Source organism: Mya arenaria, chromosome 4 (genome assembly GCF_026914265.1).
Source record: "Mya arenaria isolate MELC-2E11 chromosome 4, ASM2691426v1".
Lineage (NCBI taxonomy): Eukaryota > Metazoa > Mollusca > Bivalvia > Myida > Myidae > Mya > Mya arenaria.
In genome coordinates this window covers 35,673,495-35,687,596 of record NC_069125.1, presented here as the reverse complement: position 1 = coordinate 35,687,596, position 14,102 = coordinate 35,673,495, and the positions used below count along the sequence as shown (strand labels likewise).

The window sequence follows — 14,102 nt, the reverse complement described above, 5'->3', positions numbered from 1 at the left end:
TAATGTACACATTGCATAAGAATAAAAAAAAAATATCAGATGTGAACAAAACAATCGTTACTATTTAGTATTTACGTTGATTCCATTCCGCCTTTCAAGTTATTTTATGCCAATAGTTTGTTTTATGTGATATATGATGCAATACGGAACATTATGTTCACTATTAATAACATATGTGTACTAATTGGTTATAACTTAATTAAACAACCAATTTAATGACATTATTGTACGATTCAATGTTAAAAAGTCATAATAATTGATAATACTAGCGAAACTTAAATATTGTTTATAATATTTTTTGAAAAGGTTTAACAAATGTCAAAACTACTTTGCAGTTACAGCCTGCATTGTTGTTCTTTCATTCAACTCAGGGCTCAAAAACTGATCAGATATATAAGTTTTGGTAAGCGTTGTACATATCTGTGATCTACAAATAACAATATTATAATTGGAAGCTAAAAAGGGTGGTTAGTATGCATCCGAAATTAATATAATTGAGTATCGGGTAACTTAAATGCTAGACTGAGATAATGACTATAACACAAAACTACTTTATTTTGCCTATTAAACGACCAATTCCGAATCTCGACTCAAACCTGAGCTACATTCAGCATTTATTAAAGTCAAGTCATAAAAATGAAAGTGAATTCTAACAAAACATCAAACAATGATGTACCAAAGTACAATGTTAGTTTGAGTGGAATGTTTATGTGAAAAGAACTGATCGCAGAGCATCGCCTTTTAAACAATTTTATGTTCCCTTTGGTCAAGTTTGCAACGACATAACCGCCAATAATGCTAGCAGGCATGAGGTTGAACGATTGTTGGTATGTAACAATTTGCTTATTGACATATCAGCCATAAAATGCTATTAATTACGTTAACATCGAATATTTAGCAAAGGAATCGTTAATTAAGCAGGCTCGAGTTCAGAAATGAAAGATGCTTTTCCGCGACGTATGTAGATATCACTAAAAGAATATTTTCAAATCAAAACAATATTAAAATTTAATATCAATTACATGGGATAACTCGTAAAGAGTTTTGTCTCCTCTGTTTGGGTTGATGACATTCGTCGAGCCTAATATTATTAATCCTAAAACGGAATTGCCCGTCTATTCGAAACTTAATATCTTTTCAGACAACAATAACAAAAGACAACTGCAAGTTCCAAGACGGAATCATTTTCACGCATTATCAAGTACTAGCAGTTGTCTAGAACGTGACGCAAGGGACGCGTTAACTTCATGCTCGTAAACTCCGGTTTACTTCCTACAAAGTACGAATTTTGTAGATAGAAAACATTTGTGTAAGAATTCAAAACGATAGGGCGTTGTTTGCAGTGAAAAACCTCGTGTACAGAATCGGACCAGAATTTTTAATGTCTATATTAACGCTATTTCTGCTTTCAATTTATGCAGTGAGACATCTCTCGTTCATGTCATTGTATACAGCCACTTTGCAGAATATGAACTCCCTTGTTCTGTCCAACCGTGTTTCAGAGATGCTTTACCGTTTCCAGAAAATATTGATAAGGTCAATGTTTTTGGCTCTAGACTGTTTTGAACTGTTAACTAGCTTAGACAGAATTATACCATTTTTTTCATTCTGTTAAATGTTTGGCCGTATGGATACAAAACATGGGTCAATACTATTTGAATATGTAACAATTGTCTGCAATATATCATATGACGCCTGAAACAAATTAATTTAGTTGAAGCAGACATAATATGAACAAAGAAGGCGGAAGAAAAAAAAACATTCGTGTCTGTTTTATGTCAATCATTAACAATATGATGTATTGTAATGCCATGTAAATCATTTTCTTTGCCATAAACTTAAGCTTATTGAAATAAGCAGCGAGAAAACTTTCGATTTTAACGCTATTGATAAAATGCGGGGAAAATGTAAAAGTATTTCATAGTTGTCAACAGTTGTCTTAGACGTTCGTTTAACATGCAATTTACATTTATTTAACATATCAATGACACTCTGATATAGAGGATTTCTCTCTCACAGGTGGCATTTAGTTTTCAAACGTTAGATTGAACGCTCGTCATCAGGTTTAAACACTCAGTAAGACTTAGTTATTATTTTCTGTGCCAATGCCAACTAAGTCAATATTTTTTATGTTTTTGTTTAATGCGATTGTTATCACAAGACTTAACGCTTGCCTCTTGTTAATGTTTATTTGGCGTTGAAAAATATGCATTTGAACAGGATCCTGGTTAAACGTTCAGACTTTTCCCTGAAGTTTCATTATTTTATAATCATTGATTGTTTTTTTTTCTGGAATGCTTTAAGAACCAGTGTGTTTAGACAAACCTTTTTTTATTTATCTTGAACATGTATATACTCTAGTGTTCACTCTTTCAATTTTATTTTAGAAATGATAACACTTGTTAAAGTAAAGACGCATGTTAAAGTAAAGAGAGTTTTGCATTTCAACCGGAATGAGAATCTCTCAGCATAGAAACAATCGACCGTTAGTGTGGAATCGTATGAAAAGTTGAGAGCACAGTTCTTAAAAAGCACGTCCATATTACTTCTCAAAATTCCTTCGCAGACACTTACTTGCACCATACTTCGACAGAACATACTAAGACGTTTTGCTCATTGGATTCTATTTGTCTTGGTAACAGGGTTATATAATGTCCGTAAGTCTGTGACTGATGGAATCAGGCTGCAGGCCAGAGAATATCTTTATTCTGTACCTAAATTGGACATTCCTAATTCAGAAGTTTGTTTTCCCGTCAGAGTCAAAGGACCATCAATCCAATCACAAGCGAACCTCTTTCGCACGACTGTTTACAAGAATGTAGTAATTTGCTGCTGACACGCTAGACACCATTTTCTATTGGAGGGTGCATGTCTAGTCAAAAACCTTTCTTGTTTGCATTATTCTCACTGACTTCCCTGAACTGAGTGCCATTCTTGTAACAGTGTCTCCGTGAGAAAATACAAGAAAAGGCTTTAGTGATTCACCAATTTAAGAACGTATTCCGAACAATTTATGCTTACTCTTAGGAAATCATTGAAAGAAACGATAACAATTTTAATTGTATGTTGGACGTTATTTAAAGCAATTGTGCACCAGATGATCAATTTGCAAGAAAAAAAGAAAATTGTCGTAATTTGTCATAAACTTGGTATTAATGTGTACAATGCATTGGAACTTACTAACACTAAGTAGCACATAGTTTACAATTTATTAAAGATTAGCAGTTATTTCGTATTTTTCCATTAAAAAAAGATTACTGGGTATGTCTACCTAGTAGAATTCATTCCTTATGCGTGATTGGCTAGTCGGTGTTATCACGTGATATTACCGAGTTAGGCGTATAACTTAATTATGTCACCCTTTTAGAGTAAGCCGTCGTAGCTCAGTGAATACGACGCTGGATTGCTATTTTGGAGACACGGGTTCGAGCCCGGTCTCCGACACATTTTATTTTATACATTTTGGTACTTTATTTTACAATTATGATAGAAAAGTGTAACACATTCTATTAAATAATTGTCCTGAGATTCGTTACAGTAAAAAACTTTTTTGGTGCCAATCTGGTGTACAGTCCCTTTCATCGTTTTTTGTTCATGTATTTACATAATTAGAGTATTATTGTGTTATTGCTCTCATCATTCCCCTTCCCTTTTCAAAGTAATTTTTACTCGTTTTTAATACTTTGAATAGCCCTTGTAGTATAACACTTATCGTAATAACTTGCTTTATAGAAACACATTTATGTTAGGCAAACGAATGTGTGGCAAAGTAATAATGATAAAGTTAGCTAAGTTAATAATGTAATTCTTGACAAACAATTACCCGGAATATCCGTTAGGAAAATTAACATTTCTAGGAACACGGGTGTAATACAATTTACTAAAAATAAGTTATGCGTTTGCTATTCGAATGTCTAATACTGAAACTATGGCGATCCGCTGGAAGACCCGGCGCGCATAATTTTCTTCTGTATACAGATGTATTATATATTCAACGCCTTTAACTCATTAGAGACTAAAGTATTTTCGGTCGCCGCGTTCTAAATACGCTTGGGAAGGATGATATTGCTATTTCTTATGACCGCCATTGATAACGGAGACCACCTTTTCAATATCGTGTTTGCCATGTATTCATTCCCGCATCTCCTATCCGTGTTGAATTTATGCATGAATCGTCTTCATCGATATACAAAAACGAGTATTATGCTGATCATAACATGGATCCGCGTTATAATATCTCTCATATTGTTAGTCAGATTCATAGATATATAAACGATAGTTGAACTAATACCTTTATCTTTTTCGAATTGTGTTAAAGTTGCATGATAAAACGTTGTTTAAATATATTTTTATCGTTTTAAATTACTTTGAAGATACTCATAAAATTAATTATGTCACAGTTTTTGCAACTGTTTCGTGATCATACCGAGTGAAATAGTCCAAGCAATTTTTAATATATTATCCGATTCACGAAAAAAGAAGGGAAAACAATAACTACCAAATTAGTTACGAGATATGATATTATCAATCTACGTCCCCGTAACAATAAACTTTCGGGCTAAGTTAAGCATAAAACGCTTCTTCCTCGTCTTAAGAGTTGTTGGCCCGAACGAAGGTTCAGAAAAATTATATGAGACATCTCCGTCATCATTATTCATCTTGGTTCAGTCAGATTTCAGGGGTGCGTTTCAGAGACGATCGTTAAGGCGATCGTTAGCTGATTTTGGTAGCACGACCAAAATTACCGATCGGCACCGTTTCAGAGACGCAACGTGCACCTGCTTTATCGTTAATTTTGCTCGTAAACCTACGACCGGTAAGAGGCACTCGTTAACTTAACGATCAAGATGGCGGACGAAGATTTTCTCCATATCAAAGTATATTTTTACTTTTTATTAACATTTGAGAGTTTAATATTACGTGTAGCATGTTCGCAGGTGTGGAATTTTCAAACTATGTCTAAACATAGCTGAAAACAGTACGAAAATGTTCTATATCCGCCGTTCTGTCAAAAACGGATTCTAACTGTAGAAGATGTAAGCTTTTTGTTATATTTTGTTAATGTGCTGATATTGAGTACATCTAAAACATGGAATATGATGTTGAATTTGATTTGGTTCCATTGCTGTTTAATATGTCATGTAAAACATGTTCTTGAAATTCTTCTATTTCGGATGGTTTTTAATTCGGATAAATAAATGCATGTACATATTTTGTTGTTATATTACCGGTCTTTGTGGCATGTAGTCAGTGAATTATTAAACAGTGTTACCATATTATCATGTCATGATATAACATAATTATTTTTCTTAATTTTACACATCTAAAACTGATGCTAAATATGTAAATATAGATACTGTACAGTAATGTAAACAACACTGTAACAACAAATAAGTTGATTATTGGCTACTTTAATACCATGAACACTATCGGGTGACAATGTAATCATTTTAGTTCACCTTTACTTGTAATTGAAACTTGTTTTAGTAAGGTATCATATGGTTTATGTAGAACTTTGTAGTATATGTACATATGTGAGTTTTCAACTGACATGTCTTTTTCAGTCATACCATTTGATGCCAAGTGTACAATAAAAACTGAAATGAAAATTGCCAACAGAAGTGTCATGGTCTTGGTGGAAAATACTGTGCTCTTCATTGACCTCTGTTTAATAATGGTATGGAAAAGGGAATTAAATTGTAATGTTGGTTTTATGAATAATAATGGAGGTGTATTCAACATATGAACACATTGTTATAAGGACTTATGTAGAAATTAAACTGAAAACCATATTATGTATCTGCAGTTAATGCACAGGCTATGTACAGATGCTTATTGATATTCTATGTTTTCATTTTTTTAGTGTTTTTACTTGTTAAATATTTGTTTTAGTTAATTATTTCAGACTGGTGATAGAAAACTATCAGGAATGCTTCAAGCTGGCAATGGAGGGAAATGTAAAAGTAGGTAGGAAATGATAAAATGCAATAGGATATTAACCAATGTTATGAATAATACAATAAGATTAATTTATATTGATACAATGTTAGGCATCTTACTTTGAGCAGTTAACTGGTTAACATACTTGTTATTTAACTTATATGAACATTAAACAAGAAATAAAATGTGACCAGAATGGTGTTTTTCATGTATTTTTATATTTTTAAAAACCCGACTTATTTATTTTTTTAAAAAGACAATAATTTTTCATAAAATATGCAAACTATTTCAGTTGAAATATGGGAATGTAAATTATGTGTTACTTGTAGTTTAACCATTAAAGGGTGTTTTCATAAATGTTTTATATTGTGCTGTATTAAACAATATTTTATAACTTTTTGTCTTTTTTCAGGACACTGAGAAATCACAATGTTTCAAACATCTAGAATATGCTCACAGTCAGTCTTCAAGATACTCACCTTAAAGGTTCCAGTGTGATTTAGGAGACTGTCAGAACAGTACTTTATACCTACATACACTGGAGATACCAGACCCAGCAGATAAATACAGATATATTGAAACATAACCTGAAATTAATTGCATATCCCAATACAACATAAGACTTTAAATTGTTAAATAGGCAGTGAGGCATTTGTGTGTAATCTTCCTTATTTGAAATTTCTTTTTCTTTTTTTTAAGTTTGACTTTGCATTTAAAAGCCATTAGCATTAGATTTTCCAAAAATATATGTATTTTTATACAGTTTCTACTGTGATGTATATCCAGTTGTGCATGTTTCCTCTAAAGATTAAAACACTTTTGAATTATCTAGGAAAATTTAAATGATACATTTATTCAAACTGATAATATATAAAACACACACTACCATTGTTGATTATGTAAACCTTCATACTATCTTTTTATAGAAATTATGTGAATCTTTTGATATTTCTAAATACATTTATTTTTACTTTTACTGGCTCATGTTTAAACACAGAATGCTATATAAAGTGTATACTCCAGTGTATATCATAACATGATTGAAATAGATAATAGATATTATTTGCATGAAACTCTGAATACTTAACCACTATGGCAATCTGCACCAGTTAAGATACTTTTTGTTGAATAATGTGTTTTGATGAGACGAGCTTGTAAAATAGCTGTATTTCTTTAAGTCATTTTGTGTATTTGAAGTATGTCTGCAAATGTAGATTTTATCATGTATTTTGAATGGATCTGAAATACTGTTTATTTAACTGTTATTACAACGATTGAAACAATAAAGATGGATTTATGAATTGTCTTCATACAAAAAATCCAACCAGTCAAAATTGTATTTTCGAACTGTTTCCCAATACAACAACTCTCAGTCACAGTTTTGGTGCATAAACGTATGAACTTTACTCGTTATCTAAACTAAGGCCGGTTGTTGATGATTGGAATCAGTCATCATCAGCATCCACCATACCCACCACAACCACCACCACCAACAACTTCACCACCTTCATCATCATCCACATCATCAATCATCAGCAACATCTACGCATCATCATCTCGTCATGATCATTGTCGTCATCGTCACATCATATTTAGTATCATTGCCGTCGTCGCATCATCATTATTATTATCATCATCTTAGTCGTCGTCGCCGTATTATCATTTTAATAATCAAAATATTCTTCTTCGTCGTCATCGCATCATCATTATAGTGTCATTGTCGCATTATTATTATTAAATCATCATTACCGTTGTCGTCGCATCATCGTGACTATCATCAGCACCATGCTGCACGTTTGCATTTACTTTACAGAACATTCATTATACGCATACTATAATATTTCACTTATCAAAGACAATCACCAGCCTGAAAAAACAACGTATTTTGTTGTTGTCCAATTTTCATTATAATTACACAAATTTAAAGGGAGAGTCGGAACCCGCCACTGCCTCCATCACAAAAAATCCGGATGATGATGTACTTAAGATACAATTGTAACATAAATAGCAGATGGTTAATCAGAATAGAGACCACGAGTTTGTATCAGTTGTATCAATCATTATAAAAAGGAGAGTTACATTAATTGATAATCAAGAGATTATCAGTATTATAAATATTATTATTTCATTGTTATTATTATTATTATTATTATTATTATTATTATTATTTATTATTTTTATAATTATCATTCATAAAAACGACAGGTGCGCTCATCAGGTTAATATGACGTAACGTCATTTCAATTCAGACTGGGTCACTTGCTTTAACGCTGTGCTTTATCGTTATTTTTTACGTACGACCGGAGAGTTTACGAGACGTTTCTGAAACGCCTTTATGATTATCGGTAAGTTGGTCGTTATTATGATCGTAAATTTACGATAATGGCAGATCGTAAAATCTATCTGAAACGCATCCCTGGGGTGCGTTTCAGAGACGATCGTTAAGGCGATCGTTAGCTGATTTTGGTAGTACGACCAAAATTACCGATCGGCACCGTTTCAGAGACGCAACGTGCACCTGCTTTATCGTTAATTTTGCTCGTAAACCTACGACCGACTAGAGGCACTCGTAAACTTAACGATCAAGATGGCGGATGAAGATTTTCTCCATATCAAAGTATATTTTAACTTTTCATCAACATTTAAGAGTTTAATATTGCGTGTAGCACGTTCACTGGTGTGGAATTTTCAAACAATGTTTAAAAATAGCTCAAAACAGTACGAAACTGTTCTATTTCTGCCGATCTGTCAAAAAAAGGACTTTAACTGTAGAAGATGTAAGCTTTTTGTTATATTTAGTTAATGCGCTGACATTGTGTACATCTTAGGCATTGAATATGATGAAGAATTTGATTTGCTTTCATTGCTGTGTAACATGTCCTGTAAAACATTTCTTGATATTCATATTTTTCGGATGGTTTTTAATTCGGATAAATAAATGCCTGTACAATAAACAGATTCAATGTAATGTTACCGGCCTCTATGGCATATTATAGTCAGTGAATTATTAAACAATGTTACCATTTATTGAATCATGTCATGATATAAACAATTTTCATTCTTTTCCTTATAGTTAAACATCTTAATCTGGTGCTATTAAAGTCTGTAAATATACCTGTACTGTAAACACCACTGTCACAACCAATTAGTTGGTTTATTTGATAGTTTAATACCATGCACAATATCTGGTCACAATGTAATCATTTTAATTCATCTTCTATACCCAGGCTAGCTCATGCTACTATAAATGTAGTTAGTAGGGAAAGGGTACAAGATCTAAACAACAGTTACATATGTCCAGGTGTGTGGTACCAGCAATATATAATAAACACAAGTCTTGTTTCACTTCACACTCTGTATTGTAGATGTTAAAGTATACAATGCGACAGGACTGCATAAACAGAAGTTCTGCAACCTGCAATTAACAAACCAAATAACATACTATTACAATACATATCAATTCAAACACAAACCTTTCTAAAACATATAAAACATATTCATATACACAATTAATCATATATTCAATTACTGGCATCCATGGCTGTCAGTGGTATAACGCTTAGCAATGTACAATATACTCCACAATGTATTTCAACAACAACAACAACAACAACAATATACATTTGTCTTACCGATTAATACAATCGACTGCTTTCACCCTGCCACGTCTCACTCCACAAACATCTGTGTGCTTTATCAATAAGGTGGTTACTGCATATACTGTAATAAATTACATGCACAGGTTAAATGGGTAAAAGGGATGTTTTGGTGATCAAGGAGATGTTCATGCAAATATTGTCACTTTGACCATCGGTGCAAACGCAAGATTCCAAAGACAGAAAATACATTAAATACAAAGAATTCCAACCCGACATGACTTGGACATATGAACAATACCACAACGAAATAAACTAACCCAATACTGACCATTGACAAAGCCCTGGAGAAGATTTAAAACATAAAATTTTCTTCAACTAAAATGGCGATTCTACGTTTCAAGTTTCCCGGATGTACATGTGAACAACAGTCCAAACGTCCGTAACAAAAACGGTCAAAACCAACCCGGTTACACTTCACTTGTAAAAGCTGATTGTTTTTACTAAGTTATCATATGTTCTTTGTAGAACTTTGCAGTATCACTATATGTATACATGTGAGCATTCAAATGACAAAAGATACATCTTTTCTTTTTTCAGACATACCATTTGATACCGTGTGTACAACAAAAACCTAAGATGAAAGATTGACAACAAAGTGTCATGGTCTTGATGGAATATGCTCACAGTGCTCCTCAGACCTTTTAGACATATATTTAATAATGGTATGGAAAAGGGAAATAAAATCTAATGCTTGTTTTATAAAAGATAATATACTGTAGGTATAGTTAACATATGAACACATTGTCATAAGGACTATTAAAGTAATTTAACTGCAAAACCATTTAATGTATCTGCAGTTAACGCACAGGCTATGTGCAGATGATAATTGATATTCTATATTCTCACTTTTTAAAGTTTAAAATTCAATAGGACACAAACCAATTTTATGAATAATACAATGAATTTTATATTAATACCTTGTTGAGCATCTTATATATAAATTTTGAGCAGTTAATACTGGTATAACATATGTGATATTTAGCTAGGTATAAACATTGAACTAGAAACAAATGGGTACCTGAATGGTGTGTTTCATGTTTTCTTACATACCCTACTTATTTTCATTTTTTTAAATTAAAAATAGTTTTTATAAAATATACAAACATGTAAACTATTAAAAGGTGTAACATAAATGTATTGTTGTATTATGTTGTGCTGTATTAAACAATATATTATAACTTTTTGTCTTTTTCAGGCCACTGAGTCATCCAAGGTTTCAGACATCTAGAATATGCTCATGGTCAGTCTTCAAGATACTCACCCAAGTATTCCAATATGAATAAGGATACTGTGACAAAACAGTACTTACCAACATCCACTGGAGATACCAGACCAAGCAGACTTTAAGCTACATATATATGGACACAGACAATACAATTCATTGCATATTCCAACACAGCATAAAATTTCAAACTGTTTCATAGGCAGTGAGGCATTTGTGCTAACCTCATAAGTTGAAATGATTTTTTTTTTAAGTTTGACTTTGAATTGAAAAAGCCATTAACATTTGATTTTCCAAAACATATTTTTATACAGTGTCATCTGTCCATTTGTACATATTTTCCTCCAAGCATTTAAACAATTTTGAATTATAATGGAAAAATTTAAATGAAACATTTATTGAATCCTATGATAATATATGAAACACACACAACCATGGTTGTTCATGTAATATTACCATTGATTTAATTTTGATGAAACGTTCATACTACTTTTTTATAGAAATTTAGTGAATGTTTTGATATTTCTGAATACAAATAACTTGTTGTTGTTGTTATTTTACTTTGACTGGCACATCTTTCAACACACATTGGTGTAAATAGTGTATACTCCAATGTAGGTTATAAAATAATAGAAACAGTAGATAATATTTGCATGAAACTCTGAACATATAACCACTTTGACAATCTGCACCACTTATTAAGCTACTGTTTTGTTAAATAATGCGTTTTGATGAGACTAGCTTGTAAAATAGCTATATTTCTTTTCGTCATTATGTGTATCGAGTCTTTGAATCATGCCAGCAACTGTTTATTTTATCAAGTATTATGAATGGATCTAATATACTGTTTATTTAACAGTTATCACAACGATTGACACAATAAAGATTGATTTATGAATTGTCTTCATACAACATATCCAACCAGTCAAAATTATATTTTTGAACCATTTCCCAAATGCAATACCTCTAACTCAAAGTGTTGATGCATAAAAGTATGAACTTTACCTTATATGAACTAATGCCAGTTGTTGGGAATACGAATCAGTCATCATCATCATCATCACCAACACCACCACCATCATCAATCATCAACAACATTTACGCATCATCATTGTCATCATCGTTACATCATAAATAGTATCATTGTCGTCGTACCATCACCATCATTATAATCATTATATTCATCATCGTCGTTGTCTCTGCATTATCATTGTCGTCGTCATCCCACCATCATTATCATCACCTTAGTCGTCGTAGTCCTTGTATTTTTATCATCATTATTATTATATCATCATCGTCGTTGTCGTCGCATAATCGTTACTATCATCATCAGCACCATGCTGCACGTTTGCATTTACTTCTCAGGGCAGTCATTATACCCGTACTTTAAATAATAACTTTAAAATTAGCTGCCTGCATGAAACCAGTCGTATTTTGTTGTCCAATTTTATCAGAGTTACACAAAATTTTCTACGGAGAGTCGGGTGTCCCGGCAGAAACAGAATCATATTCATCATTGTGTAATAGTAGTCACTTGCAAGCACCCATTTTGATGTTATTATATTACTCATATTCTTAGAACAAATGCCTTTTGAATACTCCACAAGCAGCACAACGCATAAGACTTACATTTAATTGTGAGGCGGCTTCCGATGGTTTCAACACCCAACCCAGTGGCGGGTCCAGGGATACATAACTGGGGTGTACACAACCGTAGAAACACGCTATGTATGTATCAGCATTTTACCCGAAAAGGTATCAATTTATGATTTAAATAAACTTCATTTTCTCGCTAACGACGGGGGGGGGGGGGGGCCCGGGCCATTGTGCCCCCACGATATATAGCCGCCACTGCCTCCAACACAATGTTCTACTATAGATATAAGTGTAGCATTAGAAGCAAATAGTCAATCAGTTTGTATCGTAACATTAATAGATTCCATTATTGGATGTATTATTATTATTATTATTATTATTATTATTATTATTATTTTTATTATTATTATTAAAAGACAGGTGCGCTCACCAGTTTAATATGACGTGACGTCATATTACTTCAGACTGTGTCACTCGCTTTAACGCTGAACTTTATCGTTATATTTTACGTACGACCGGAGAGTTTACGAGACGTTTCTGAAACGCCTATATGCTTATCGTTAAATTGGTCGTTATTATGATCGTAAATTTACGATAATGGCAGATCGTAAAATCTATCTGAAACGCACCCCAGATCGTTAAACATCACAATGAACATTTAGCTTAATTTGTCGGTATGTTTTTGTTTTGCAATTTGTCACTGAATGGCGAATGGAAGAAATATCTATATTTATGGGAGGAAAGAATGATGTGACTATACGAAACGTTCTTGAAATTGGTGTTTATTGACATTGAATGCTTTAGATAAGCTTTGCTTCAGACAAATTACCAATAAAATAATACTTGCGTTAGCAAAAATGTTGCCAATGGATTCTTCTTTCTTTTCCAGAGGTCGATTAAACTGCAATGTTATTTATTTGCTTGGTCTCCTTCCGGGTAAACTGAAAACGGAACTTGCATTACATGTCAAACTGGGAACTCTCAGATGGGTATATAACAACCAGATACAAGATTTATTACATGTCATTATTCACATATTGGTTAATTTCAACACGATATAAAAACTATTGAATTGTAAATATTACGGGCACAGAAACCTATTAAGAGATGCATTATTTCAATATCTTATTAAAAACATATTATAAACAAAACTATTGTAGTTATGTCACTAGGCGATTTAGGGCGCACAAGCCGCCCCCTCCACTAATCCCTTTAATCGTTCTTATGTGGGGTTTTTATGTCAAAATCGGACAATAAATATAATATATTCTCAAAACACACCGTTTTGGTTTTGAAATGGTAAAAACAAATTCAGGTATCTTCGATCGCCCCTACCAACACTTTAAACCTTTTCAATTTCGGTTCTGAGGGAGGGACAACTGTCAAAAGGTTATGCCCCTAAGTTACTCTCCCTCTTACTTTTATTCCTGGATCTGGGCCCTTGCCTATACTAGAAATACATGCTTAATACTAGTAATTTTACTCTACATACGATTTTAGACGACGTTATTTACAAGATTAAATGTTTCTTTCTTAGTTTATATAATTTATAATAATACATCCTTGTAATGCATATACGTTTATTACCAGGCAAAGAGCTGATATGCGATCCGCCCTCTTCGTGGATTTATTCGTTCCATTCGTGTTGTCTAAGAAATATTTGCTGGGCGCGATGATGAAGAAGT

General features: G+C 32.7%; 2 long non-coding RNA genes across 2 annotated transcripts; one reads left to right on the top strand and one right to left on the bottom strand.

Annotated features, from left to right (window-relative positions):
• Positions 1 to 8,654: 8,654 nt before the first annotated feature.
• On the top strand, positions 8,655 to 11,366 carry LOC128229624 (uncharacterized). The gene is made up of 3 exons (XR_008260110.1): positions 8,655 to 8,717; positions 10,137 to 10,261; positions 10,795 to 11,366. It is a non-coding gene; the product is annotated as an uncharacterized LOC128229624 (long non-coding RNA).
• LOC128229625 (uncharacterized) lies at positions 8,957 to 9,945 on the bottom strand. The gene is made up of 3 exons (XR_008260111.1): positions 9,868 to 9,945; positions 9,573 to 9,660; positions 8,957 to 9,355 (listed from the first exon to the last, which is right to left on the bottom strand). It is a non-coding gene; the product is annotated as an uncharacterized LOC128229625 (long non-coding RNA).
• Positions 11,367 to 14,102: the final 2,736 nt, after the last annotated feature.